General features: G+C 46.1%; 2 pseudogenes; one reads left to right on the top strand and one right to left on the bottom strand.

The window, feature by feature from the left end:
- The first annotated feature begins 15,751 nt into the window (after positions 1–15,751).
- Positions 15,752–18,208, top strand: LOC136504488 (uncharacterized; annotated as a pseudogene).
- A 3,535-nt stretch (positions 18,209–21,743) lies between these two features.
- LOC136504480 (protein RBL-like) lies at positions 21,744–27,479 on the bottom strand (annotated as a pseudogene).
- Between the last annotated feature and the right edge of the window lie 337 nt (positions 27,480–27,816).

Genomic DNA, 27,816 nt, shown 5'->3' with positions numbered 1-27,816 from the left:
AAAAAAGGGGGAAGACAACGGTTAGTGCATATTAATAGCACTACTAGGGTTTGCCCTATTGTCTATGTCCCTCCTCTACTCAAGACTGACCCAAGGTTTATTGCGAATATGCACCATTGGTGCTCTAGGCCTCGGTCACGGGGTCCTCCTCGACTGGCCAAGTCGTTTTTCTCTTCTTTTGGATTTGCTTCCTCGGGCAGACTAGGTGCCTCTGGTGGCAATGGTGTAGCAGGTGAAGCAAAAACCATAGAATCAGGAGGTAAAAACACTAGCTAGGGTTTCTAGCGTGAGCCTGGTGCTCTGAGGACTGGTGCGATTGTCGGGGCATTCCCGAACCTGCCTCCTAGTTTGTCCTTATCAGCGTGTTTTGGCTCATCTAGAATCAGATCCCAATGGGCCTGTTCTACAGCCAGCCTCTCACACTCGTATGCATCTTGAAAGCTACCCACGATGGTGATGACTGCTATGGGGGCCTAGCATTTTGAGCTTGAGGTAGGCATAACTAGGGATTGCCATGAATTTGGTGTAGCAGGGTCTCCTGAGGATGGCATGGTAAGGACCCTCGAAGTCTATGACTTCAAAGGAGAGTGTCTCCTTGCGGTAGTGTACCTGGTCACCGAACATGACAGACAGAGTGATCGTGCCGAGGGGCATAACCCATCATCCGGGGATGATCCCATGCAACAGAGAATGTGAAGGACACACTTGGCTCGCCTTGATGTTTAGCTTTTCGAATGCACCCTTGTAAAGGATGTTTATGTCGCTTCCTCCATCCATAAGGACTTTGGTCATTTTTACGCCTCCAACAACCGTGCTGACCACCAGAGAGAATCGACCAGCCTTGATGACATGATTGGGGTGGTCGTCCCTATTGAAGGTGATCGGGCGCTCCGACCACCTCAAATAAACAGGAACTGTAGGTGCAGTGGCAAAGACGAGATGCCAGGTTACCTTCTCACGATGGCAGTCCTCAGTAGGCCTAGCGGACCCCCAAATATGATCATGACTGTCCTCGATGTTGGGGTAGCCACCTTTGTCATCCTCATCGGTGCCGTCCTTCACCTTCTTCGAGTGGTCGTCCTTCGTCTTGTCTTTGCCAGCTTCGATGATCTCATGTTTGTAAGTATGGCAGTCCCTAGCCAAGTGATTCACTAGGAAGCCATGGTTTTGACATGTTTGGTTCATGATCTTATCGAATTTTGCACGGCCTCCATGGCTTTGTTTAGATTTATTGCCTTCTTGTTTCTTGGCGTTAGCCACGAGCTCAGCCTCTACGCTTACAATCCTTCTTTATCAATGGGGATTGGTTCACGTCGTCGATGTGTCACAATTTATATTTGTCGTTACTAGCATTAAAGCAATCTTCGCTATCGGTGTGCTCGTGGGCTAAGGCAAACATGTAGTGGAGACTGATGTTCTTCCTTTCGCCTAATGTCCCGAATAACGGGTTCACTGTCGATGCCAGCGGCAAAGGCGGTGATGATGCTAGCATCGGGGATGTCCTTGAGTTTATTCTTCGCTGTGTAAAGCGCTTTATGTAATCACAGAGACTCTTGCCGGTCTTGCATTTGCATCCTAGGAGGTTCCATGAGGTACCTGACTTAGTGTAAGCCCCCTCAAAGTGATTACATAATGCCTTCTTGAGGTTAGCCCATCGCTTGATCGTACCTTCCCCGAAGGTTGTTTAGCCAGTTTTTGGTAGAATGAGTGAGGTAGATCAGAAGATATTGAATCATGAAAAACATGTCCGGTGCGGATGCCGCTTTCATGGTGAGTTGGTAGTTTACCTACCAAATCTTTGGGTCTGTCTCACCATCGTATGTCTCAATGTTCAGAGCACAGAACCTATGAGGCGTAGGAGCCGACCAGATTTGGTATCCGAACATGGGGGGGGTCCTACCAAGTCATAGGGATCACCCTCAGCGGTGCGTGGCGTCGGCTTAGGTCGGTTCCTGGCATTTCTCCCATCATGACGGGTACCACCCTTGTCGTTAGAGTAGTAACTACTCCCTCGAATCGTTGTTAGCCCTGTCGTCTTCGTGACTCCTTCCATTGGCAGAGTGCCCACCGCCGCCACCTCCTCTCCCACCACCTCCCTGCCCGCCACCGTTGTCACCCGATTGCGGGGCAGGACCTTGGCAGTGTCTGGGATTGCGGCGTGGGGATCTGTTAGATCGATGTGGTGGTCGAGCCCCCAAGTATCGAGGTGCATGGCTACATGTAGCAGACGCATCACTCGGTGCTGGTATACTGGCCAATAGCAGCCGTTATCAGCCCTCTTCTACGTATGGCTGTGGCATCACTGCCGCTTCCCTCATGGCCTCGGACAAGTTTTGCTTAGCGTTAGAAAACACCAGATGCTCGCTAGAATGTCATTGTGGGCCTGTCGGCCCCTAGCTGCATTCTGCTATTGGAGCTAACATCAGAGTTTTTGATTTTCATCTACGAACACGTCGTTGTGATTAAGTAGACTGATCCTGGGCCTACTGGCTAGTCTTGTAAGGTGCTGCATAATCAAAATCAACATGATCGTGGGGGGAACATTTGGGGATGATGTACCCATTCCCCTTGTAATCATTTGCACCAAGATAGCAATTGCGCGAATGCAAGATGATGTCATCATCGTCGACATCCGTGTGGTTAACTCCATGTGGTCGGTAGCGGTCATAGAGAGAAAGGAGCGAAGTCGCGGTATTAATGAGTTCGGTGGCTCCAGTGTAGTGCAGCTGATCGCTCTCATCGGAGTGGTTTGATTATTCCAGGATGGTGCCGCCCTAGGCTAAGATTATGGATGGTGACCCCTACTAGGTTCAAGTCGAGGCCATCCTCGTTGTGATCCCGATTAGTATGACACGGGTTCTTTGGATTCTCCATGGGAGATCTAAAAGGTGGCGTGATAGCCTAAAGAAGCTAGATCGGGTGAGTCATCGCCACGTGTGTTAGTATTCCTGAGGGTCAGGAATGAATCGCATCAGTATCATATCCGTTGTTGGGACTGGATCCCTGATCTTGCGAAGGAAAAGAGTGGCGTTGAGTCTAGGCTCTTGGCCAGGTTTGGCAAAAAGCTAACACTGGTGGGTTAGATGACGGGCGATGGCGAGCGGTCCTCCGTCGATAGCCTCCTCTAGTCAAGCAGCGAAAGCTTCGAATCTAGAGCGACTGCTCCTCCTCCCGTTCGATCGGCTCAGGCTCCCGTAGGCGCAAGTCCCCAAACCGGTCGGTGATGAAGTCGAGCTTGCCGAAGACTGATCCTCGTGCCTGGCTGCATCTTCTCTGGTTCATCGCCGAAGTCAAAGATGATTCCCACCTGAAACACAAAAACAATTCTGAACGCGAAAGGCCCCTACCTGGCGCACCAACTGTCGGATTGTTTTGCTCTGGTAATATCCAGCAACGTGATCGTGTAGATGGAATCAAATGGTAGCACACGAGACACATAGATTTATACTGGTTCGAGGCGCGGTGCGTGCTAATCCCTACTCTAGTGGTGCGACTGTTCTTATATTTGTATGCTCAATTATAGAGGCTATTGCTCCTAGCTACGAGGTAGATGGAATAGGTGGAAGATGGATCCCGTGCCCGAGCTCTCTACCCTCCTTTATATAGGCAGGAGAGGTATGGTTACAGAGAGAACGATCGGGCTAACAGATTGTATTCCTAATTTGTTACAACAGATTCATCCTAGCTATCGTCCAGATACACCCACCATAGTTTGCCTTGATCTCCATGTTGGTCGGGCCGTGTCAGCCCTTGCGGGCCTCCTCCTTAACGGCTGCTGAGCCGATAGCTTGGCGAATGGTCATATATACGGGCGGTGTAGGTACCCCTGGCCCATATCTCTGACAAAATATAACATATGCAACATGTGCAACATCCTCCGATCTACTTTTGCAACATCCATATGAAACAAATGCAACATAAAACTGAAACGTTTGAAACACTTGAAACATACATATACAACATATGGGAGGAGAAGGCTGGCTGGTTGATTTTGGTCGCCGGGGTGGGGGGAGCTTGGTCACCAGGGTGAGAGAGGTCGGGCACCGCCGAGGGTGGGGAGGGCGCCACGCCGGGGTGGGGCAGAGCTGCCCACTCCCCTGCAACACCGCCACGTCACCTCCATGGATCTTGCTCGTGCTTCATAGATCTTGCCGGGGTGGGGGGAGGGCCACCGGATCCGCGGGCTTTGGGCACTCCCAGTGGGTGAGGACGCAAGGGTTGGGGTAGGGGCGCCGCCGGGGTGGGGGAAGGGGCCACCGGGATGGGGGAGGAGGAGGACGCCGACCATGGTGAGCACGGGATGTGCGCGGGCGGCCTCTGCCCCGGCCAGCCGCCGCGAGGTGCGTAGTCCTAGTTCAGCGCCTGCGATGTTTTTTTGTTCTTAGAAACTATGGTGACTCATCTGGACGAGTGGATAAGCTGGACGAGGCGAGCAGATAGGAGGTAGTCATTTGGGATGGCTATGCGGCCTATGAACAGAAGCTTCTGGGGAGACGGACGCCCTGTTACGAGTATTACCGTTTGTTGTTTGGCAAGTGCGCAAACTTGCAGGTTTGGCCATCCTGGAGAAGCAAGATGATCAGCCGTCCAGAGCTGGTTTTGGTATGCAATAAGGCACTCGAAAAACTTGCAATTCGGCAGCGCCCACGTTTTGCAAATCAGATCAGCTTTTCTAGTTCGTATTTGTGGAGCCCTGGATAAACTGTTGACAGTGGGCAGGGGGTCTAACCTTTTATGACCGTAAAAAAAAACCTTTTATGGCCGTGGTCAACAAAGTTTCTTCCGAGTTTCAAAAAAAAAAAGTTTCTTCCGAGTTTAAAAAAAAAAAGTTTCTTCCGAATTCAGACTCACGCAACTTGAGCGTAGACTGTATGTCCCTAAACATCCTTCTAATTTTGGTTTTTAGAAAGATGAAAAAAAATCCATCTCCAACAACTCCTAATATTTACTTCCTAATATTTTAGCACTTGAAAATTTCTCCTCCTTCCACGTAACTTTACGCGGACGAAGACACGCGCGGAGACGCCATTCCCGCGCGTTGTCCTACTTCCCGCGCCGTATTTTGCCTCGAGGACCACCTCGGCCTCGCCATTCCTGCTATCCGGCTTCGCACATTACGGGCCGCTGCACCACGGCGCGACGAGCCTGGTACAGCTCCGGGAAGGCAGCGTCTACGGCGGCGGCGGCGGGCTCCCGGACATGTCCAACAAGCAACAACAGCAGCCCATGCCGGCGCCGGCGCCGCCATGCAAGAAAGGGGGGCGGCGAGCGGGAGCGTCTGAGCGCGTCGCAGGACACGGGGCTGACCTCCGACGTGAACCCCGAGGTCTCCTCCTCCTCCGGCGCCCAACGGTTCGACCACGACCACCTCTGCTGGGGCTACTGATCGAGCCGCACATCATCACGTCATTACTAGCGATTAGTATAGCACTGCTGTAAATAAGCACATCTACTACATCCGTGTGAGGTAGATCGATCGATCATCGATCGCGGCATGCATCGAGCTACGTACCTCCATCGCTTGCCACTAGGAACTCGCCACTCCATCGCTCGCCACCAAGAAGAGGATCGACGCCGCCGCCGCCGCCGCCACCTTGGCTTCGTGCCGGCCGCCGCCGTCGTAGGCTAGGAGGTGGTGTCGTGCTTCCTTTCTTGTTCGATTGCCCCGCCGCCGGCCGGCCGCCCATTTGATATCAGAGTTGCATCAACATCCATCCATCTAATCGATCTATAGTATCCTGTATCGATCCCCTGTATACATCATCAAAGTTACGCACTTGGGAAATGCTTGATGGCCGGCTGCAAGCTGATGGCTACCTGCTGCTGCTACTTGATGGCCGGCAACCTGCTGATGCCTAGCTGCTGCGTACTGCTGCATGGTACTGTATGCATGCGTGGTACTGAACCACTACAAGTGCTGGGAGGAGACCACGGCCGGCTGGGACGAGCAGAGCTACGGCAACGCGAAGGAAGATGGTGGCGGCGGCGTAGTATGCGCGGGGACGAAGAGGTACGCACGAAAAAAAAAAGAACGTAAAAAAAGCTGAGTGGAACCCAAATTTAATTATTGAGCATTGAAATATTAGAAACTATTAGAGATGGTTTTCTTTTTTTCTCCTAATATATTTTTAGGAGATGGAAAACATGGAGTTTTTAGGAGAAAAATTTAGGAAACACTTGGAGATGCTATTAGTGTTAACACGTTTTGGCATCGTTGCAACTGAACATACATGAACTAGAAAAGTTTAGACTTTTTTTTAAAACAAAGAAAAGGCTAGACTTTTGGCGGAAGAACTTTGCTGAATCCGGACCCCTCACCTGGAAACAGAGGCGATCCCACGGCCTCCTCCGTCGTCTACGCAAGCATCCACTAGTCCGAGCCATCGGTATCTCCCCTGATCTGTTGACTAAGACCGTGTCCAGGACGGCAGGCCAGCGCAAAGAGACAGAGCGGTCCTTCCTTCTCCGATTCTGTTAGCATCATGTGTAGATGGGTGCCACATTTCCCCCGTTTGTTCCGGTCGGATCATCTGCCTGCGTGCGCGTGCAGGCCTGCGGAAAAAAAGAAAGACTTTGAACCGATCCGTTGTCCGTTGAGGCTGTTAGGAAGCCAACATATCTTATGCAAATCAACCAATACCAATCAAGACCACTAGATGCTGATCCAATAAATGGGATGAGTGATGGTACGATTTTGCGCTTATGCCCCCCCCCCCCCCACCCACCCACCCACCCACCCACACACCTTCTGGCCTTTTTTCCAAAAAAAAAACTGCGCTGGCGATTCGCGTCATTTTTTCTAGTTCCCCGTGCACAGAACGGTTCCCATCGCGAGCGAGTCGCCCCTGCCTCCGCCTCCACCATCGCCGGACACCGTCGCGAGTGCGCGGCCAATGGATTCCGCCGCCCGTTCCCCGCCGCTAGGGGATTCCGCCCCTGTCCCATGGCCACCATCGCCCCTTCCCCCTCCGGCCTCCTACTCGCCTCCACCCTCACCGGGCGCACGGGCCCCCTGCCCCCGCCGGCCTCCTACCCGCCTCCACCCTCCGTCACGAGCCAGCCGCCGAGGCTCACCGCTCGGATCCGTGGCCGCCGCGCCCCTGGCTCCGGCGCCAGCAGCGCCCCTGTACACGAGTCAGCGGATTGGAGGAGTCACAAGGAGAGAAGGATGAGAAGCTAGATCCAGTCTCGCTGGGCACCGCCGCCTAATGGCCAGGCTGCTGCCCCCACTGGCCGCCGATGCCTGATGGCCAGGCTGCTGGCCCTTTGGTCGCCGCCCTCGATGACTGATTGATTTGGAATTGATGTTGTGTCGTGATCTTGCTGGTGAAGAAGATGCAACTGATACTGTAATTGTGATTGTGAAAATTGTGAAGGTAGCTAGTTCTTGTGCAGGTACTTGTAATTGTGAAAATTGTTAATCTGCAGGAATTGTTTGCACATGGATGGACCTGTTTTGGAAGTTCTCAATAACTGTATTCTAATCACAAACGAAAACAAATATGATCAAATTGCAGTGAACTCCATGTCCATGTTGTATATGCAATGAAACACTGAAAATTGGCAGTAATAAGCTAAATGATGTCACTAGTAAAAAAGTGTTTACACGAACTTGAAAAATCAGCCAACAACATTGTTTGGGCAAGTGCGTGCATCATGATCCCCTACTTGCTTACATTTTCCACACGTCCGTTTACTTTTACCCTTGCTTGCAGCCTTCATCTCTTTGCTCTTCTTAATTTTTTTACATCTCTCTTTCGACTTGATATCATTTGGTGGATGTATATCGACTTGATTTGGGATTTTACTACCAAGGAAAGATTCATACTCATCCTGTTTATTAACTCTTGTAGCAGGCGTGATCTTTTGGAGAGGTTCTACTAGGTTGGATAAACTAAAAAATAAAAAGTCCATCCCTTGTTCAGAGTTCTTGGCCATCTGGATAAGATCTTTAAATTGGTTGCGTGAATCTAAAATCTTTTTCCGCATTGCCACCTCCATAGGATCTTCAGGCTTTTCATCAAGCATGTTACCTTCTTCATCAAGGAATAGATCCCTGTAAAATTGAATATCCGATCAAGACTATTATACAAAACAACCATAGAAAAAAATTATACAATACAAACCTTTTACATCTTTTCTCCCATCTCTTCATAATATAAATCGATGGTATCTCATTTTGCTTCTCGGCTCTAAGCACTTGTATGATATGACGGCACGGGATGCCATAGGACTCATATAATTTATAGGAGCACCTACCAAACATGTCTGACTTGTTCAACTGAACCACTCGCTCTTTTCCAGATAGACTGCTGATGGTGACAATTTTTATATCTTCACACTCTGTAATGCCTTGAATAATGCAATGGTCTCTTGCAGTTACGATTTGTTCCTGAAATTAACTGAAAACTTCGTGTGTATATATTACACTACATTGCTTCTCCATGGCTCATGGTGTCATCAATTTAGGAGTGGTGTGAAGACATGCATTGTCGGCTTTCAACTCCTCTTGGCGTTGGCACTCCAAAGCTATGTCAAACCTTCGCCAAAACTCAACAAAGGTCAATTTTCGATGAATGAAACGGTTAAAAAAAGAATTTGCACTCTTCGATCGTGACGTAGTCCTAAGGATTCCTGCTAGAGGTATGTCCCTAAAGTATGCCGGAATCCATGATTGACGCATCCCAAACTTTGTGGAAAACCTATCATTTCCATGAGTGCAAAATCTGTTATGATAGAATTTCATTGTGACTCAAAATCATCTGAAGTCTCAGAGCCCCCAACACATGTGTGTAGTCTATCCCAGAACTGTTCATCCTCTCTTATAGAGGCCCCGACCTTCTCAGGTACCTTTTCCATCATATGCCACATGCAAAGTCTGTGAGTTGTATCCGGTAGAATATGAGCAATAGCAGCCTTCATGCTCGCATCTTCATCTGTTATGATTAGATGAGGTTCTACTCCACGCATAGCCTTAAGAAAGGTGTTAAACAACCATTCATATGACTCAATCTTTTCATTTGCCAAGAATATTGCCCCTAGGAAAACACTTTGCAAGTGATGATTGACTCCAGTAAATGGACACAAAAATCATGTTATACTGGTTAGCGGTGTATGTTGAATCTATCGAAACCACATCACCAAAAACACTATAGTTTTTTCCTGCATAAGGCATCTGCCCAAAACACACGAACAAGTCATTCCTTGTTCATCCACCATAAAGTCATAAAAGAAGGCATGATTTACTTCCTTCTTTCGCTCAAGTTGTGCCACAAACATTTGTGCATCTGCATCCTTGATTTTACTTCTGATGTCACGGTAATAGTTTTGCAAATCCCTCAGCGTGCACCCAACATTCTGAAACCCACCCTCACTGATATGGAGAAGTCTATATGCCTGTGAGGTGCCAATGCTAGCCTTATGACAACTGGACAAGGTACTCTTTGCCCTCTCACTAACATTACGGTTGGATCTTAGCAAATGCCTCTTATTTGGTGACACAAAACCATGGTTGTGCTCCTCAACCATTGAAGCTATCCGATACTTCTTGTCACTACCAAGCTTGACAACAATATGTGCCTCACAACCACATCTGGTTTCCATCACATTATGTGTCTTTCTCTTTTTCTAGATTCGTCAGTAACATTTTTTACGTTCTCCTTTCTATAGCCTTCCCTTGAACAATAATACCGCTTGAATAATATTTCATTATTTTGTTTCTTGTGTTGACCAACACGAACAAAGAAACCAGCTTCATGTGCATACGATTTGTAAAATTTCTCCACATCTGTAAGTGTATCAAATATCATTCCAACCACATGCTTCAAATGATCCATGGCGGTGGCCTCAAAACTTCTTCCTGTAAGTCCCGCGACGGCGGGATCAACCGCGACAGCGGAGAGAGAGGGCGTCATTCCCTATCCATGGCTGGTGCAGTTCTTGCTGCTGTTGGCTGTCGCCGTCGTTCCGCATCGTCACGCCGTCCAAGTACGTTCTCTGGCAATCAGATTGATAGAACTTGCAGTCAAACGAAAAGGAAACCGGGCCATGAAAACGAAAACGAAAAGAAAGGTCACGAAAAGGAACTCACACACGCCTGCACGCGAGGAACGCAGAGCACCTGATCAGGCCGGGTGCACGGGCGGCGCACTGGTGAGGACGCAAGGCCGGCACACGAGGAACGCAGAGCACCTGATCAGGCGGGCACACGGGCGGCGGAAGAATCTGGTGGCGCAGTCGCGGCTCGCTTGATCGCGATGCAACCGCCTGGTGCAGGTGCATTCGAACCGCCAGGGGGGTTTTGGAAAAAAAAAGGCCGACAGGTGGGGGGTGCTTAAGCGCAAAATCGTCCCACCTCTCACCCCATCTATTGGATTAGCATCTAGTGGTTCTGATTGGTTAGATTTCAAATTTGCACAAGTTGATTAGGTTGCATATGATATATTGCCTGTTATGAATTGATTGACAGATGGGCTGCTTTGGATCGTCTAGACGTTGACGGCGATCGAGATGACGCTGAGCCTGAGGTGCCCGGGTTTGTTGCTTTCCTATAGGACGCTTGTTGCTCGGCACTCGGCAGTCAAGTCTCTTCCGTATACGGTCGCCTAATGTGTTATCATGTACTAGGAGTACCCATGCGTCTGCCTGCATTCATGTCATTGGTGTTTTCATGGAAATTGCGGTGCAGGCGAGAGGCGACTGATGGGACTACAGGAGTACTCCCTCTCCCTAAATGTTTGTCGCCATGATTTACGTGCCGATAATTTTCACCCTATTCGCTTGTTGGTTTCAACCAGCCCAAACCAGCCAACCAACAGTGTTTTCCTCTCACATAAAACCAGCACCAGCCAGCCCAAACCAGCCCAGAAACCAACCAGCGAACAGGCCGTTTAACTCGATTTATAGAAAATACGTGTAATATTTCTATCTCCAAATAAATTTATTAAAAAACTTGATTCAAATATCTATCCAATGATACTAATTATGTATCATAAATATTAATATTTTTAAATATATATTTAATCAAAGTTGTTTCTCGAAAGCGAAAACAACAGACATTTAGGGACAGAGAGAGTAGTACACTTTATTTATTTCATACTATGTTATTTATAATTATAAATGTATGATTATTAGACAATACATTTGATTAGAAATCTGATAGTATCAAGTTTGTATTATAATGGTATTAAAAGTTGTTAGTTAATTGGTCATAAATTATAAAGTTTGACTGTTGACCTACACGAAATGTCTTATAACTGGATCCAAGGGAGTACATACTAATAAACAATTATCAAGCCACAATAACAATCTAAATCTATCAAATCATGTTATGATATGAACGGTCAAAATTCACATAGAAATTCTAAGATACATTATATTTGATCATAATCAGGAATAAATTTATTTTTTTAATATAATTCAAACCATTGAGACAAGAAAACATAGAGTATCTCTCTATCCTACATAGCCTTGCACGTTAGCGCGGTCTAAATTGTTATTGTTTGGAATATCTATCGTGTCTTGCATAAAATGAAAGACTAAAAATATATATAAACCACATATCCGATTTTTGTCTTTTTGTCCAAAAGCTAACACTGTTAAAATGACTTAACAAAATAGGGGCAAACTCTTCCTTCAATTTTAAAACGAGGGGTAAACTTACAAAGTTTAAAAAACAAGGGTAAATCCGTCATTTTCCTTCAAAAAGAGGGCATGAATGCCAAAGCCCCTTAAGATTATGTTTTGTTACTTACATTGTGTTGCATTACTCATCTCTATGTATTCTAGTAGAGATTAGACCTCATCAAAAGTCAGGTCGAGTCGGGTTCGACACATAACGGATTGGGCTATATTTCTCTTTTTTCTACTTTGTGTCGGGTCATGGGTAAAAAATCATGGCTTGAATTTGATCTGATGCATTGGCGGGTCAGGTCATATTTTTTGGATGGGTTGGGTCAAGTGGTCTATGCTTTTTTAGAAAAAGGTTCAACCATGCTTTTATAATGCGAATAAATTTTGTACTAGTGCTGGAGATACCAGCTTACGAGAAAGATAGCAAGAAGTGTTGCCATGCTGGGTCTCAAACCCACCCAAGTCTCGAGAAACAAAAAAACGAGTTCGCAAAAGTATTTCCAATGAAATCTTCTTCAATATGTTGCTTTGTAGTATGCTTCAAAAAGGTCTTCATCGGTTCCTCCAAATGAATCTTTAGCTTGTCCATCGATATGCCATCAGAATCCATCAATTGCGCCCGTCACATCTAGAGATATGATCAATTTCAAATAGATCTAACAAAAATGATGCGGACGACGTGGGTGTCTACTAAAACTTCAGTAGTGTCTACTAAAATGGCACTCCTACCTCCTTGATCTGACGAGGGCACAAGAGAAGAGCATGCTGGATGGCATGGGTAGAATCAAGGTGAACGATGTGTGGAGGAGGAGGTGGCGGTGAGTGTGGGTGTCTTTTTGGATGGGTTGTCGGCAAGGTGGAGGCAGGCGATATGATGGCCAGGAGGCAGAGAGTGCCTACATGGATGGCATGGCGACGAGCATAAGCATCCTCTTGGACGAGGTCACCAGGGGGTGGAGGAGGCGGGTGATGTGGTTAACGAGACAAGGGTTGTAGATTTCTACTTGTGATGGATTATACGTGTGTAAGGACCGAATGACTCATGGGGGGGTTGAATTTGGCTCTAAAATTTAAAACAACAACCTTAATTAGTCCCTAAAAATTTTAAACCCCCTTACCATCTTGACATCTAAGTTATTCTACAAAGACAAACTAAGAAGTCCATAGGATCATCAAGACTAATCAAGTCCTTAGCAAGATTCACACTAGGATATATGTCCTTAAGAGCAAGAATAAAACCTATGCTACACTACCAAGTAAATCTAGTTGTCACCCAAAAGAACTTGCACACAAATAAGCAAAGCAAGAAGTAATGCAATAAACAAAAAGGGAGGCAGCCGAATTTTTTCCCCATGGTATCGGGTCATTTCCACAATCCCTAGTTCATGTTGGACATTCAAAGATTCATCAAGATCAGTTAAAAGCTTGCTTCACTAGTGATTACCCATTTTCACTCTAAATGGCAGGTTTCAAACCATATACACCAATTGGAGCCTCCTCAACAATAACTCCACCGAGAAAGTTCACCAAGTGCTCCGTAGGGTCCGTCTAGATGATGGAAATCGCCAATAGTAACAATTCTTTAGCTCCAAGAGAAATCCAACCAAGAACATTTGTCGCACTCATGGTTAACTCTCAATTCTCACTTCTTAATTTGGATGGCTCTCAAATATGTTCGCAATCCTCTCTACAAGTGCCTGCAACAATTAGGATGGAAGACCAGCTCCGAATGAGCTAGAGGTTGCACTTATATAGAGGGTGAAGATCAGACTTCGGAAAAAGTTAGCATGGCCTAGGGGGAGGGGGGGTTGAATAGCCTTAAAACCTAAAATTTCTTGCACACTTCAAAGTAACAGATTAGTAAGGTCTGTAAGTTACAAAGGTTTATTTGTAACTCCCGAAGATGTTCGAAAGTTCTGAAGAAATCTCTGGAAGTTTCAGAGATCACGAAATTCTACAAAACTACACCAAGTCTAAAAAGACAACCAATGGGTTCAAAACCTCGTGGTCGTGACTGCATTGACAACAGTGTTAGGGATGCACCCCATGGTCGGGGACATGAGCGCGCCGAGTTGGTACCCATGTACAGATTTGGCACAGTGGGATTATTGTAGTGAGAGATAGTGACTTTACATTGGCAAGAGAAACTACCAATATATGCAAATAAATATTATTGTCCAGCCGTAATTAGTGGAAAAGTAAGTTTGAGGCTATATTTATTCGGCTTGGATATTCTAGGTTTTTTTTCTGACGACGTAACACATGGACATACTTTTTTTTAGGAACTACGCATGGACACACTTGCCGGTGAAAGGAAATGAATTGTAGCTTCTTGTTGGCTTGAGCTGGGCATAGGACTGATGCCAATGTTGGGCCCATAACATTTTTTTTCAAAAGCCCATATTGCTATTAGACAGGCCATGAACAAAGCTAAATGTACTGCTTAGTTTGTTAGGTGATTAGGTCCTCTGTATATCTGTCTGTCTCTCAAAAAAAAAGTTGGAAGAAAGGTATGCTGTTATTGGAACTCACCAAAGCGTATCCATGGTGGCTCTTGCCATTGGCCTCCTAAGCAGTTTGTTCTGCTCGAGTAATTACCCACAGCATTGTTTAATCACACTTAATCAAGTACAATGGCTGGTGCCTGTCTATCAGATTAAAGCTGCTTTTTATTCACATTCCGTTCTCCTCTTTCCTTCTGAGTGGGCAGCAGACAGCATGCATGCAAATCATACTCTTCACTTGAAGGACCACGAGGACCGCAGCATTCTTGCTTCTTTAGTTCTTTTAGTTTTTGCTACGCATCACTGTTCCCTTTCTGAGTTGGAACTCCACTTTCAGAAATAAACAAATAAATAAATAAGGAAAGTATAGTACTTATCTGCATCACAATTCATTGGTTAACCTGTGATTGGAACATTGCTTATAATTGGAGTATCTATAACAGACTTGAGAAACTTGTGCAGTCTACTACTCTACTTACAACAATATTCTTAGCTAGTTATGGTTCATACTAATCAGATCCAATCATGCATTGTTGTTAATCTATTCCTCTGGATCTCTAGTATTGAGATCAAACTTGGTTGAATGCATGCTTGAATACCTTCTCACGAGCCTACTAGCATAGAGAGAATCCATGTTGATTCGCATTATTAGCAAGAATGTCAGACAATAAGCAAATTTGATGTCATTTAAAAACTGTTAAGCTTGACGGGATAATTTTTATTTTAACTAGCTTCCTATATTTGTCATGTTGTTAGCGTGTGTACTTCTTGCAAAGCCAGCAGTCTTCATTTTGTAAAAAACGGTACAGTTAATATAGCTGCTACGCCAAGCTGATCAGCATAATTAACCATGTGGAACCTCACACGCATTGGCTACCTTGTTTAGGTAATTTGCTGGTAGAAAGGTTTGGTTAAACTAGGCTTTGTGGGGACTAACAGCCGCAACTTTAGACCTTCACCGCATCGCAAGTGGAAGCTGGAAAGTATATATGCATCTTCAGCTTATGAAGATTAGTGCACGCATGGACACAGGTTCAGTCAAATCAGTCTTCTCCCGGCCCGGCTGCGAACGAAAGCGACGCGTGCCAAATCTCTGTCGACTGATTGGGCGGAACTGAAGCACGCCACGTAGCCCTAGTGCGGTAGTGCCCTGCTTTGCCGGCCGGCCCTAATTGCTCTCTCAACGCGACTAGTGTCAGTCATGTGATTTGTCTTGAAAGGACACTTTACTGTCAGTTAAGACATCTGAGTCATCTGACACTAACACTAACTGCCAATCCAAATTAAACTCGGCGTAAATTTTAATCTCTGCAACTGCAACCTCGTACCGTCGAGTGCACAAAACTATGCAGGTTGGCGAGCGCAATGAAGGTTCCTGCAGCTGCAGGTACTACTGATGTGTCAAGTTTCTCTGACATGCCAGTATTATCTGCTCAAGAAAGTTCTCTGTTTTGGCCTTTGGGCTGATCATGAACATGTACAGCTTCCCTCTTTCATGAAAAGAAGTTAACAATGACTTTAAAAAACCTTCGCCTAAATTGACTGATTGCATATCTATATCACCCACTACTTCGGTACTTCTACAAAACCCTACCCTCTCAATCCTGCATCCTCTGTCTTCTTTCTTCTACATCCCTCAGTTTACACAAGCATAGCAGATAATGGAGCTGAACACTAGAAGCAGCAAGGGCAAGGCCAAAGCCATGGCCAAGATCCTAGAAGAAGAAGAGGAGGAGGAGGAGGAGGAGGAGGAGGAGGAAGAGGAAGATGACGACTTCTTCAGCTCAAGCGGCTGCGGGTGCTTCCTCTGCGCCATCAAAGAGCCGGACGCACGGCTCCGCCGGGCCAGCCTCTCCGCCTTCTTCAGGGAGCTACCATACTGCGAGGATGACGGCGGCACCGGCGGCGGCAGTAATGGCCAGTCGTGTGCCGCGGCGGTTGGCGCCGTGTGGCGGGCAGCCATGTCCGCGCCCGATGACCCCGAGCTCCCCTCGCTCGGCGCGATCCGGTGCATGTCCCTTCTCCTCGCCCGCGCGCTCGCTGACGCGGCGTGGCTCCGTCGCGGCGACAACGTGTACGTGCCGTACTACGCCGCTCATGTCATCGGCTCGTACACCATCCGCTCCTCCGCGCACGCCGAGCTGGCCGTCGCGGCCGGGGCCGTGCGTCCCCTGCTGGCCCTACTCGGCCGAGCCATGACGTGGGTCGAGCAGCGCGTGGCGGCCCGAGCCCTGGGCCACCTCGCCAGCTACGAGCCCACGTTCCCGGCCGTCGCGCGCCACGCCGCCGAGGCGGTGCAGCTCGCCGTGCGTTCCGCGTCCACATTGCATCGGCGACGTCTACGCCAACTTCGTCGCGCTGGCACCGAGCAGGCGGCCGAAGTACCAGCGCGACCTCATGACGTGTGGGCTTGGCGGCGGAGCCGACGCCGAGGACAGGAAGGCGGAGGAGTGGGCGAGCCAGCTCCAGTGCTGGTCGGCTCTACCTACTGAGCTGCCTCGCCTCCAGGGACCTGTCATCTCATGCCATGATATGCCAGGACGCCTTGTTCTTGAGCGAGCTGTCCCGGATGTGGGGCGGACTGGCGAACGGCGACTCGCCTGCCGGCGTCGGGTTGCTGCGTCTCCTCTGTAGGAGCCCAGTCGGCCGCGCCGCCATCATTGCGTGCCGCGATGCGCTGTCCAGTCTTTGTGACCTCGCGCGCTCGTCCGATGACTGGCAGTACATGGCCGTAGATTGTTTGCTCCTCCTCCTCGACGACCGCGCCACATGGCACGCCGTTGCTGATTCCACGGCGCTGTGCCTCTCTGACTTGGTCGATCTCCGGCACCTCGGTCCAAGGCGACGACTCGGCGACGCCATTGCAACTGCACTGCTCCTTGATGACGGCCATGTCGTCGGTGACCGTGAACTAGGCGGGGAAGCAAAAAGGGCGATCGCCAGCGTGAGAGAAGCTGAAGGGAGAGAGGAAGGAGAGAGAGGAAGCAATGCCTAGGGATGAGTTGCTGAAGAGAAGATCTTAGCCAAGGAGAAGAAGAGGCAAGGCAACGACTAGCTTCATGCATGGCGACGTCGACAAGGCCATTGATCATTACACCGAAGCTTTGGAGCTGTGCCCTCTGAGCAGGAGGAGGGAGCGGCTGGTGCTGCACAGCAACCGCGCGCAGTGCCAGGCTCGCGCGGCGCGAGGCCGACGCGGTGGTGAGCGACGCGACACGCGCGCTCGCGCTGGCGCGGCCGGCGAACGCGCATGCCAGGAGCCTGTGGCGCCGCGCGCAGGCGTACTGACATGAAGGCCATGGCCAGGGAGAGCCTCCTTGACTGTCTGGCCTTCGCCGGAGCATGGCTCGACGGCCGGAAGCACCCTCGGAGGGCGGCGCGCGGTGCGAACCCGAAGCTGCCGTACTGCGTCGTTCGGATGATCAGCAAGCAGATGAGCGTGACGGGTCTGTTCGCCGGCTTGACGATGAAGGACAACAAGGTGGGGAGTGATGATTTCATGCCACGGTGCAGCGAAAACAACGACAGGGACGATGAGGACGACGAAGATAATGATCCGGATGATGACGATGAAAGCGAGGTGGAATTTGCTGATAAAGCTGGTTTGAAGATGTGCACGTCAGGTTAGTTGGCGACGAAGTTAGTAAATATATTGGTGTTGCAACATTTGGTTTAAATTTATCTCTTTTTTTTGCGATTTGGTTTAAATTGACCAGTTGCATTATATTGATCATGAAATGGTTTCTTGAATCAGGAAGAGAGTTGCCAATCATCACAGGAGATGCTTGGACGAGGTTGTCCCGGAGGACATAAAAGCCAATCAGTTTGCTATTATCTCATGATCCACCAACGTAAGCTAGCTAGCTAGTTCACTGATAAATGCAGCGAGAAATTGGAGCTTCACCGCGATTAGTCAGATAGAGTCTCTGATCAGTGCAAATGCAATCGCTAAATGTTTTGTGCGCATTGTCGCTTCTGTTTCTTTATTTGCAGGCTCACATGTTTAATCATTATTATCATGAGTTTTAACCTTCTTCATTTATGATCGTTGCATGTGGCAATTTCTTCATATTCTTACATTAGTTTTCCAATTCCGAGCAAATTGTGTGTACATAACAAGATTGTGTTAGTTTCCAATAAAAAAGTCCATGGAACGGAAGTCTTCCTAAATTTCTTATAGTCAAAAGAAAGTGATAATGATGAATGGTTATTGCGTCGTATGAAACTGAATTTACATGGGCAACACATAGTTGATAAAGTTGCGGTTCCATCGATTTTGTTACTTTACGATCTTAGTTGATTATACAAATTCTATTAAGTGGAAACGCGATTTTACGATTCTAAATTCTAATATAGTTATGATTCTATAATTCACTGTCCTACCCGTTGGAGTTCCGGTCTGGTTTAGGATTGCGATTTTCACAACCCTGCGTTGATGTGTTAGACATTCGGATGTCTAATCTGAATATCTGATCATCGCGGAATGTTTGCTAGATCAGATTCTGCAAAAACATTCCTTTCTGCTTTTTTTCAACATGACTCTTCAGAAAGTTGAGTCATAATATCAATATCAAAATTTTGCACATCCCAATTCTATTCCAAGAAATAATCACATGGCAAAGCAATTGCAAATGGACTTATACCACAGATTGAGCAAGTATATTGAATTTTTATGAAAAAAACTCAGATCGTCAATTCAATGTAGTGGATGCAAAAAAAAAACCTCTAAACAGTGGATATAAATACAAAATAACAAGATTGAAATAAAATGTTCAATAGAAAGTACTTACAACTATACCAGTTTTGCATTTTTCTAATGAACTTTGGACGAAAGAAAACCACTACGATTGCATGGCACTTTCATTGGAATATGACGCCTGTGTCCTCATTTCTAACCTACGTACTTTTCTAGTTTACTCATAAATCTTTGTTGAATGAATTATTGAGAAACTACAATAGCATGGGCTGATGGATATACATCCATCATGATTAGGACCCGTTGTGTGGTTAAGACAGAAGCACAGAGTGAGCATACCGGATGCATGTTAAAGGAGAAAGTTAATGGTTATCCTGAAGAAAGAGAGAAAAAAGGGTTTAGGTGTACTAATATTTATTACAAAAATGTGTATATTTTCAGTGGCTATATAATGGAGGAGTATAAGTGAATTGAGCTTAGGCTGTGCTGATGCAACTCATGCATTATGATCGGAGCTAGAGATCTTGAGTTTGAATTCTAGCGAGCAATTAAATAGAAAAATATATAGCATACCCATATTTTTCACATTTGAGACCTAAGAGAGCCTGCGTGCCAGTGAAAATTGGCTCAAAGTATAGGTAAATTGTCCACCGTTACTTTTACCCCATGAGTTTGGGGTTTTAGGTTGAACACATAAAACTCAATAATTATTCTCAATATTTTTTTTGAAAGTTCTCAATATTTTTTGTTCCTAGGTAAGGGATCATTGCGACGTGGGGCTTGCACAGTAAGTAAGAAATGGTAGAGAAAATCAAGAGAGGTCATCCACATAAAAAATGTAAGCGATACAACAATCTTCATGACACGTACAGGTGCATACCAGTCTTTTGCACACTGGGCCTCACTAATTATTGCAATTCACGAAGAAGATCACCAAAGTACATTAGCATGAATACTGTGAACCTGTGTTTGATAAACAGAGCTTTAGCACATGCAGTTCCTAAGCATACAGTACATTTGTGTTGTAAAGTTTACATACTTGCATATGTGTACATATAATTGTGAGCATGCTCATGCAGGACCACTTTGATCCCAAATTCCAAGACTAGTGAAGCACATTTGGGAATTCCATAAGAACTTTCTGAAGAATTGTGTTTGCTGGACATTTATGGAAAGAGAATTTTTGCAGGACATAACAGTGTTGTATTCCTGCCCCACACATATACAGTGTTGAAGCACATTTGGAAATTCCATAAAAACTTTCGGAAGAATTGTTATTGCTGGACATTTAGCGAAAGATAATTTTGTGCCCTAAAATGATCTCTTGCATTTCTCTTCTTCCCCACATATACAGTGTTGTGTTTCTACCGTGTCTTTTTTTCAGCATCATGCTTGGCGCGCTTTTCATTAAGAGAAGTAGCGCGTTTGTCCTCTATATATGCTTCTCAAGTCTCAACTGAAACAACCAAACTGCAACAGTGTAAGCTTACAGATATATTTTCCATCAAGCATCAACGTAACAAAGAACTTGGTGTTAGTGTTACTAAGAGCCAAAGGTAATATAAGAAGAGGCATATATGAACCAAACAAATTGGAAGGAGAAGCTAACGGTTTACCTAACTCTTGGGTTATTCCTAGTTTTTGCCTGAATGTTCTCTTATTTCATCTGAACATTGTGATTTGACAGGGGCTTTAAGCACATGCATGCAATTCATAATCGTACAGTGCCTTTGTGTTGTAAAGTTACATACTTGCATGTACATCATTTGCTGCGTGGTCATGAAGGGCCACCTTAATCTCATCCCACCAAAGGCCCAAATGCCCTAATCAATTCTATATATACGTACGTCTTATTCTTATTAAGCTTCTTAAGTTCTCACCCGTAGCGCGCACGCACTTAATGCTCCCATTTGACAACCGAATATACTACTATATACATGAGGGCCGTACGATGAAAGCAGATCAAAACGGTTGCGCGAAATAGAAAACCAAGAACAGACCACGAAAGGGGGCGAGATCGTTAGATCGTGCAGAAGCCGACAAGGGCGCATGATTAGGAGCGCTAATAAGTGCCGATCATGCCCTGACTCGATGATGATGAACTTAACTGATAAGAATATTGCAGCGATCGTACAAGCAATTTGCACGTCGATCCATGCCCTAAGCAAAAGCCGGCAGCGATGATTGGTCTTGACAGGCGGTTATATGGTACTAAAAGTGGCTAGGGGCCGCTGTGCTTTGGCCTTTGGGCGCGCACATGATGGGCAAAAAATGCCCGTAGCCGCTTTCCGGATATAGGAGTGGCCAAGGACTCGGCCACTCAGGGCAGGGAAGAGACCAGACCAGACCAGGGAGAGCAATGGGTAGCTGATCTCTGGACTTTGTAAGCATAGATTTTCAGAAGTCTCCAATGTTCCTGCACGAATCGAACTTGTTTCCACGGCGCATACAAATAAAAAGTTGAGAAAACAATGGAGGTTAAAAAGCATATTTGGAAAATTTACAATGCTCATGTGTACCGATTATGTAATGTAAAAGAAAAGGAAAAGAATGTGGACATTTCTTAGCTGCAACATATCAGAAAGCTTACTGAGGTGCTGCTGGTGTGGCACCCATATCCGCCGACCTGTGCTGCTCATGCCTCTTTTGCAACCCTGGATGTGATCACTTATGCAATATGCATCATATTAGACAACGATTCTGTACGCGAAACAAATCTGCAGCATGTGCCCGCTTTTGGTATCCAATAATACAAACGCGGGCACCTGGCACAATGATAGATGCAACAGGTATGACATAAATCATACATTTCTAGGACTTTCCAGAATCACATGTACCACATAAACCATGTGCTCGAGGGGTCATATGAGCACCCACCAGTACACCGACAGAAAAGGCCATCGCCTCCAGCATCAAGGAATTATTAAACTTAACATCTCCAAAAGTAAAACTTATTACTGTATTATTATCAGCCAAATACTCATGGGTGCAAAACAGAGCTAAGACAACAACAAAACAGAGCTAAGAAATAAGAGAAACAGCATATATCAATTTACAGTCAACAACACTGATACTTGCGTTTAATATTGCCACAGCATACAACAGTTCTTTTTAACTGTGGGGAAAAGACCTTTTCTATTCCCCACACCTATTGCCCTCAGTCAGAAACACACTAGCTGTCGATGTTAATCTCATCATCCTCAGTTGCTTCGTCATCAAAGGCAGAGCTGTTTCCATTGGCAGATTCCATCTTCTTGGCACTGGATTTTGTGGACTTTCCGATGGACTTGTTCTTTGTTGATCCCTTTTTGCCTTTCTCAGACTGCTGCAACTCAAGCCCCTTCACTGACAGCCGTCGCTTCCGCTTTGAGTTTGGCCCTTCTTCTGGGTCTTCAGCAGTAGAGTTGTCAACTGCCAGAGGAATAAAACCAAGAACATTATTGTCCATGCATGAAAAGAGTTAGCATTATACTTTACTGAGAGTAATACGTGAAACAACAGATGGATCATGTTTTCAAAATTCTATCCGACCACGAGTATATCATATGGATGCAACTTACTATACTTTGAATACACTATATAGTCATTTGGTAAACCAAAGTTTCACAACATGTATAAATAGTTCTGTAATTTTCCATGGCCTAAACTGCAGACCAAATTCCGTCAAGTCTACATCATGATGGGTGCACAGCTTAGTTTTCTTGGTATGATAGGTCTGCAAGTTTTTTATATGAACACAAAACAAACCACAGTACTAGTAGAGTCCAATTGGAAAACAAATCAGAAGCACAAGGACTACTAATATAGTGACAGTTGCACAGAAATAGAAAACAAAAACTGACACAAGAAAGCTTTACCTTCCATTGGGCTTGATGCTGGAGGAATGGCTTGTCCATTCTGTACAGCAGTCCATTGAGGATGGGGAACCAGAATGGTTGCTATCCTCCAACTTTGAACTTCCAAGGCATTTCTCTGGCTGCTCATCGGGAGAATCTGGGTCAGGAATTGCTGGCAAGTAGCAGATCTCATCCACAGAATCCTCCACATCACTGAACACTGTGTTCTTCTCACATGTCTCGATATCAACATCAGCATCCTCATCTATCACTACTTCCTCAGCCTACATAGAGGATTTAGAGAAAAATATTCAAGTGCATACCACGAAACTGTAAAAAAATGGGTATTGAAATTTTATTCACCTGTTCTTCACGTGGATTCAAGTCAAACTCATCCTCTCGTTCGGCATACTCTTCATTTTCTTCTAATTCTACGAAATCAGGAGCAAAAGCGCTCCAATTCTCTACATGCTCCTTGGCCCAAATGTATACATAGCCTGTTACAGATACTGTAGTAATTGTTGGCAAAACAGGATGCCAGGCAAGATCAATGAGAGCTTCTTTTGGACCTTCAAGCATCTTTACAAGGCGCCCTGCTTGGTTCCATATCTGCAACCTGTGCTCTCCTTTGTTTGCAGAAGCACCAACTATCCACTCACCATTGCCACTGAAAACATGGTGCCTTCCACTGTATCTTTGTGATGGCATCCAAAAGTTCACAGGAAAGAACAAGGCAGCTTGTACCATTTGCTTTTAATTTATCGTAGTGACTTCCATATTCATTACTGTTGTTGCTTATGTTTCTAATCTCCTCTCCAGAACCTTTAACAGGCAGAATGTTTCGGAAGACTCTAATGACCCGATCATTAGAATTTGTCAGCAGATATTGACCATCCCGGCTTAAAACAATATCCTTAACAACACTTCCGCCAGGGATGGGAACTACTGCATGTACCTGGATGCTTTTTGAATCTATGATTAAAATTTCTCCCTTGGAGTTGCCCACATATATCAGGTCCCCATGCTTATCAAACGTTGCAGCTGTTGGCGTGAAAGGTGGGGTACCATCCGCAAATTTAATACGGGGGTTAGGTGCAGGGGGGTTACCATTCTCAGATACAGAAACAGGGAGAACTGTGGTACTTCCAGTATTCAAATCGACAAGAAGAGGTGCAGAAGATAGAGGGCATGCCAAACAAATAGATGGAGTTGGAGAACCAGGTTGAAGGCTGGCACGCAATGGAGTCTGCTGAAGAGTAATACGGGCAATCTTTTCCCCAGTTGACACATCCCAAAGTGTCAATGACCTGTCAGTAGCAGAGGCAAGCAACCGGTGGCCATACCTTGACCAGGAGACACTTGTTATAGGTGCAGTGCTATCTTTATCACGAAATTCTTTTACAAAACCCCTTGTTTCAAAGTCCCAGATAATACAGCTACCATTTGAGCATCCAGCTGGAAATATGTAACAGACATTGTTATTGACCACTGGAAACAATTTCACAACTGAAAAGATACTCTACACCATCCAAAGATCTAACGGTGCATTTCATAAAAAATAATGTTGACATCCAAGAGTTTTTACAGGCATACAGTACTAGCTTCATATGGAACTAAGATTATAAAGTAAAAAAAAGCTCCTCACTTGACAAGTGTACACAGCATTCCCTTTCATAACACCACTCTGTATCATGGTACCGCAACATGAAGAAAACTATCCAAGGTTGGATAAGGAAGCAGGGTATGATAAAACTCATGTTGCTGTCTTTACGTTCTCTCTCATTTCCATGCAGAAGTGAGCCATAGAAAACTAAGGGTGCATCAAAATACAATGTGGCTTGCTAATTTAACATAGATTCTTGACTCCCCTTCTGACATCCATCAACAAAATCCAATATCCAGGACTCTGTAACCCCCATATATACTATTCTATATTGGTGCACATAATACAACCTAGGGTAATTGCACTATGAGGAAAGTATTAATAAGAGGTTAAAAGAAACAGAGCTCATCCTGGATTAAATGTTTACAGATTGTGGGTCAACAAATGGAAGTGCAAATGTTCCACCATGAACAGGAAAATAAAATGATGGTGATCTTTTCATCCATAGTATAGAGATCAGCGGAGCCACTGATTGCATTAGGAGGCAAATGATCCCACAGGCATTGGCAGTGACACAGACTGATTGTGCAGCTAGAAATGACAAATGATGGATATGAAATCATTTCACCAGATTAGAAGAAATTTTAATCCTTGTTAACCAAAACAAAATCCAACAAGTTAGGGCCTGTTTGGCCTGTGGCCACAGGACGCCGCAGCACAGTTAAGGCTCGCCTAAAGTGCGGCGCTCAAATTCCACGCCATACATTTGGCAAGCTTTGGCACCAAAATACACTAGACCATGCCATGTTTTCTTCGGCACATCACAGGTAAGGCAGGAACCAAACAGTGTTGCGGCATGCCGCAGATGCGTTGCAGCAACGAGCCAAACAGGCCCTTAAAACCAACTCTAGTCAAGAACTATAAAAGAAATTCAGCATGTTTTATATGAACTGGGCTGGGAAGATAGTTACAGAAAACAGTCACTTGAAATTTACTTGTAGAGGAACAAGCTCGGATAATTACCAGCAAGAAGTGTTCCTTTGCGGTTAAACGCGATACATTTCATAGTACCATGATGCAAGTACTCTTCGATTGTCTCAGGAAATTCCCCCTGATATGGATCTGCAAGAATACAGAGAGAGCACTTCAATATTTCAAGATATTTTTTCCATGTTCTTCTCAACATAGAAATCTAAGAACACAATACATGCTAAAGTATTTCCCATATAGCAGGAATGGCTTAACTTCCTTTGTCTGGTAAGTGATAAAACAAGGGGGCACCAAAAGATCAAGCCGATTAGAAACATAACGTTCTGTGACACTTTCCATCCAACAATTGTCTTCGCCATTGCAAGTGCTTGCCATATTTCAATCTGTAGCTCGTATGCATCTCTGGCGCACACCACCGCACCCCAATCCACATGCGCAGGAAGTCTCTGCGGTCTGTGCCTCAGCCCACCTCTAGTCAAAGCCACGGCACAACAGCCCACCTCCACCCAAAGCTGTCACACACTCATGACCCAGCTCAGATCTACTCAACATGAAAGGCAGCGTGGAGAGAGACGATTCTAGAGCTCAGATAGCTCAAATGAAGAAGGATCTCCTCTTGCCCAAATCGCACCCCCCCCCCCCCCCAACCCCAGCCCAAATTAACTGTACAAAATAAAGCTCCACCTCGCCCAAAATCACCTCCATGCTGTAGATCTGGGCGGAATTGAACTCCCTATCCAAAACAGAGCAACAAGCTATCAAATAGCACATTGAGTACTCCGCCACCTAGAAAGCAAATCGCAGCAGCAGCTGAGGCTGAATCAGATTTGAGAAACAACACAGATTTGGTTTGATTGCTCCTTAAAAGAACAAACAAATCCAAGGCCAGATGGATCTGCACTTCCGGTGGCAGAGGGGGCGAGGGGCAGTGACAAGAAGAGCCTGGGACAGGAGAGCGTCGTGAAGTAGGCATGGAATGGAGACATACTCTGAGGTTTAGGGTCATCTTGAGGTGACCGTGTCATGTCAGAGCGGCCATCGGAGTAGTAGAGAACCGGAGTGGAGGAGGAGGAGGAGGAAGAACAACTCATTCTGCTGTGACTCGAAAGGAAACGGCAGGATGACAATGACGAGGCTGGGTTTATAGAAAAGGTAACTGACTGGCATATTTCTAAATGGCCCAAAATTTCGGCGCTATTAAAGTGAACCAAGACAGTATGAAGGTATTTCTAAAATTGTGATCTTTCGATGTCAAGGATCAAATTTTCCCTGAATATGATATTTCAGATAATATATGGACATTGTGATTACTAGAAGAAAATCCAAACCAGTGATATGAATACTCGAAATGACAATGAATGAATTCACCCGTGGGCATCAAAATTAGAAATTTCGTTAGACAACAAAACAAATGGCAAAATGCAATGATTCGGACAGAATTTTTTTGGCTATCAATTCCTAGCCTTCAATCAACCTTGCTAAGTTTCTGTAGTCCACCTGCATAAGGATGAAAACAAACATCTAACGAGAACAGAATTTATGCGTGCGCATCAAGCAAACTAAAAAAGCAATCTAAAACCCTGTTTTCAACCCTAGACAACACTTCATTTCGGTGCCACCAGAACACCCAAACGAACTATAGCAATCGACAGAAACAAATAACCAATCATATTACCAGCCGACCACAAACATTATAGGGCAAAAACATGGGGTTAACCTCATGTCTACCACCCAAAGTATCAAGTCCCAAATCGCCTAAAACAGAAGAAATTCAGCAGCGAAGCAGACCTGCTCCAATTTCCTCATACCGCCCGCCCCCTCTAAACCCCTAAATTCCCACCTTGAATCTGTGGGAAAAAAAAGACACTAACCGCAACACAGCCGACCAGATTTCTCCGGAATTCTACCGAATAGACACGTTCCCAACCCCCCAACGACAAAAATCCACACGAGAATCGCATCGAGAACTCACCGACTACAGGTACGTTCATCGCGCCGCTGACGCCTCGGTGCGAAGCTACCCTCGCAGACGGGGGTCGAAGGAAGAGACGGGCAACGGAACCCTGCGGGGGCGGCCTGATCTACACGACGCAAGGACAATGAATGTGGGGGTGGGAGCGCGCGGCTGGCGCAGCGCCTCTTAAAGCCCTAACAAAACCTCGCCGGCGAGCAGGAGAGAGCGAGGAGCTCCAAGAGAGAAACACATTTGAAGCGGAAGTGCCAATTTGGGCAAAAGCTAGAGACGGCGCGCGCGGTGGAGGGGAGGGATCCGCTGCGGCGTAGGGTGGGTGGGACCCTTTTTTTTTCAATTTGGCCTTTTTTTAACAAAATTTACGTTTAACCCCTAAGCGACGTAAAATGATCTTAGGACCCTAGGGTCGACGTCGTTGCCTACGACACCGAGGTAACATGTCTCAGCGTCGTAGGTCTTGGCGCCGAGATGCCTGGCCAGGCAAAACGGGGACGTCCAAGTGGCGCTGACGTGGCAGGTAGGTTGGCGCCACGGACCCTAGCGTCGAGGTCGGAGCCACAAATCTTGGCGCCGACCTCGGTGCC

The sequence above is a fragment of the Miscanthus floridulus genome, chromosome 1, assembly GCF_019320115.1.
Source record: "Miscanthus floridulus cultivar M001 chromosome 1, ASM1932011v1, whole genome shotgun sequence".
NCBI classification, from domain to species: domain Eukaryota; kingdom Viridiplantae; phylum Streptophyta; class Magnoliopsida; order Poales; family Poaceae; genus Miscanthus; species Miscanthus floridulus.
The sequence above is the reverse complement of the archived record's forward strand: the minus strand, read 5'-3'. Positions and strand labels throughout refer to the sequence as shown.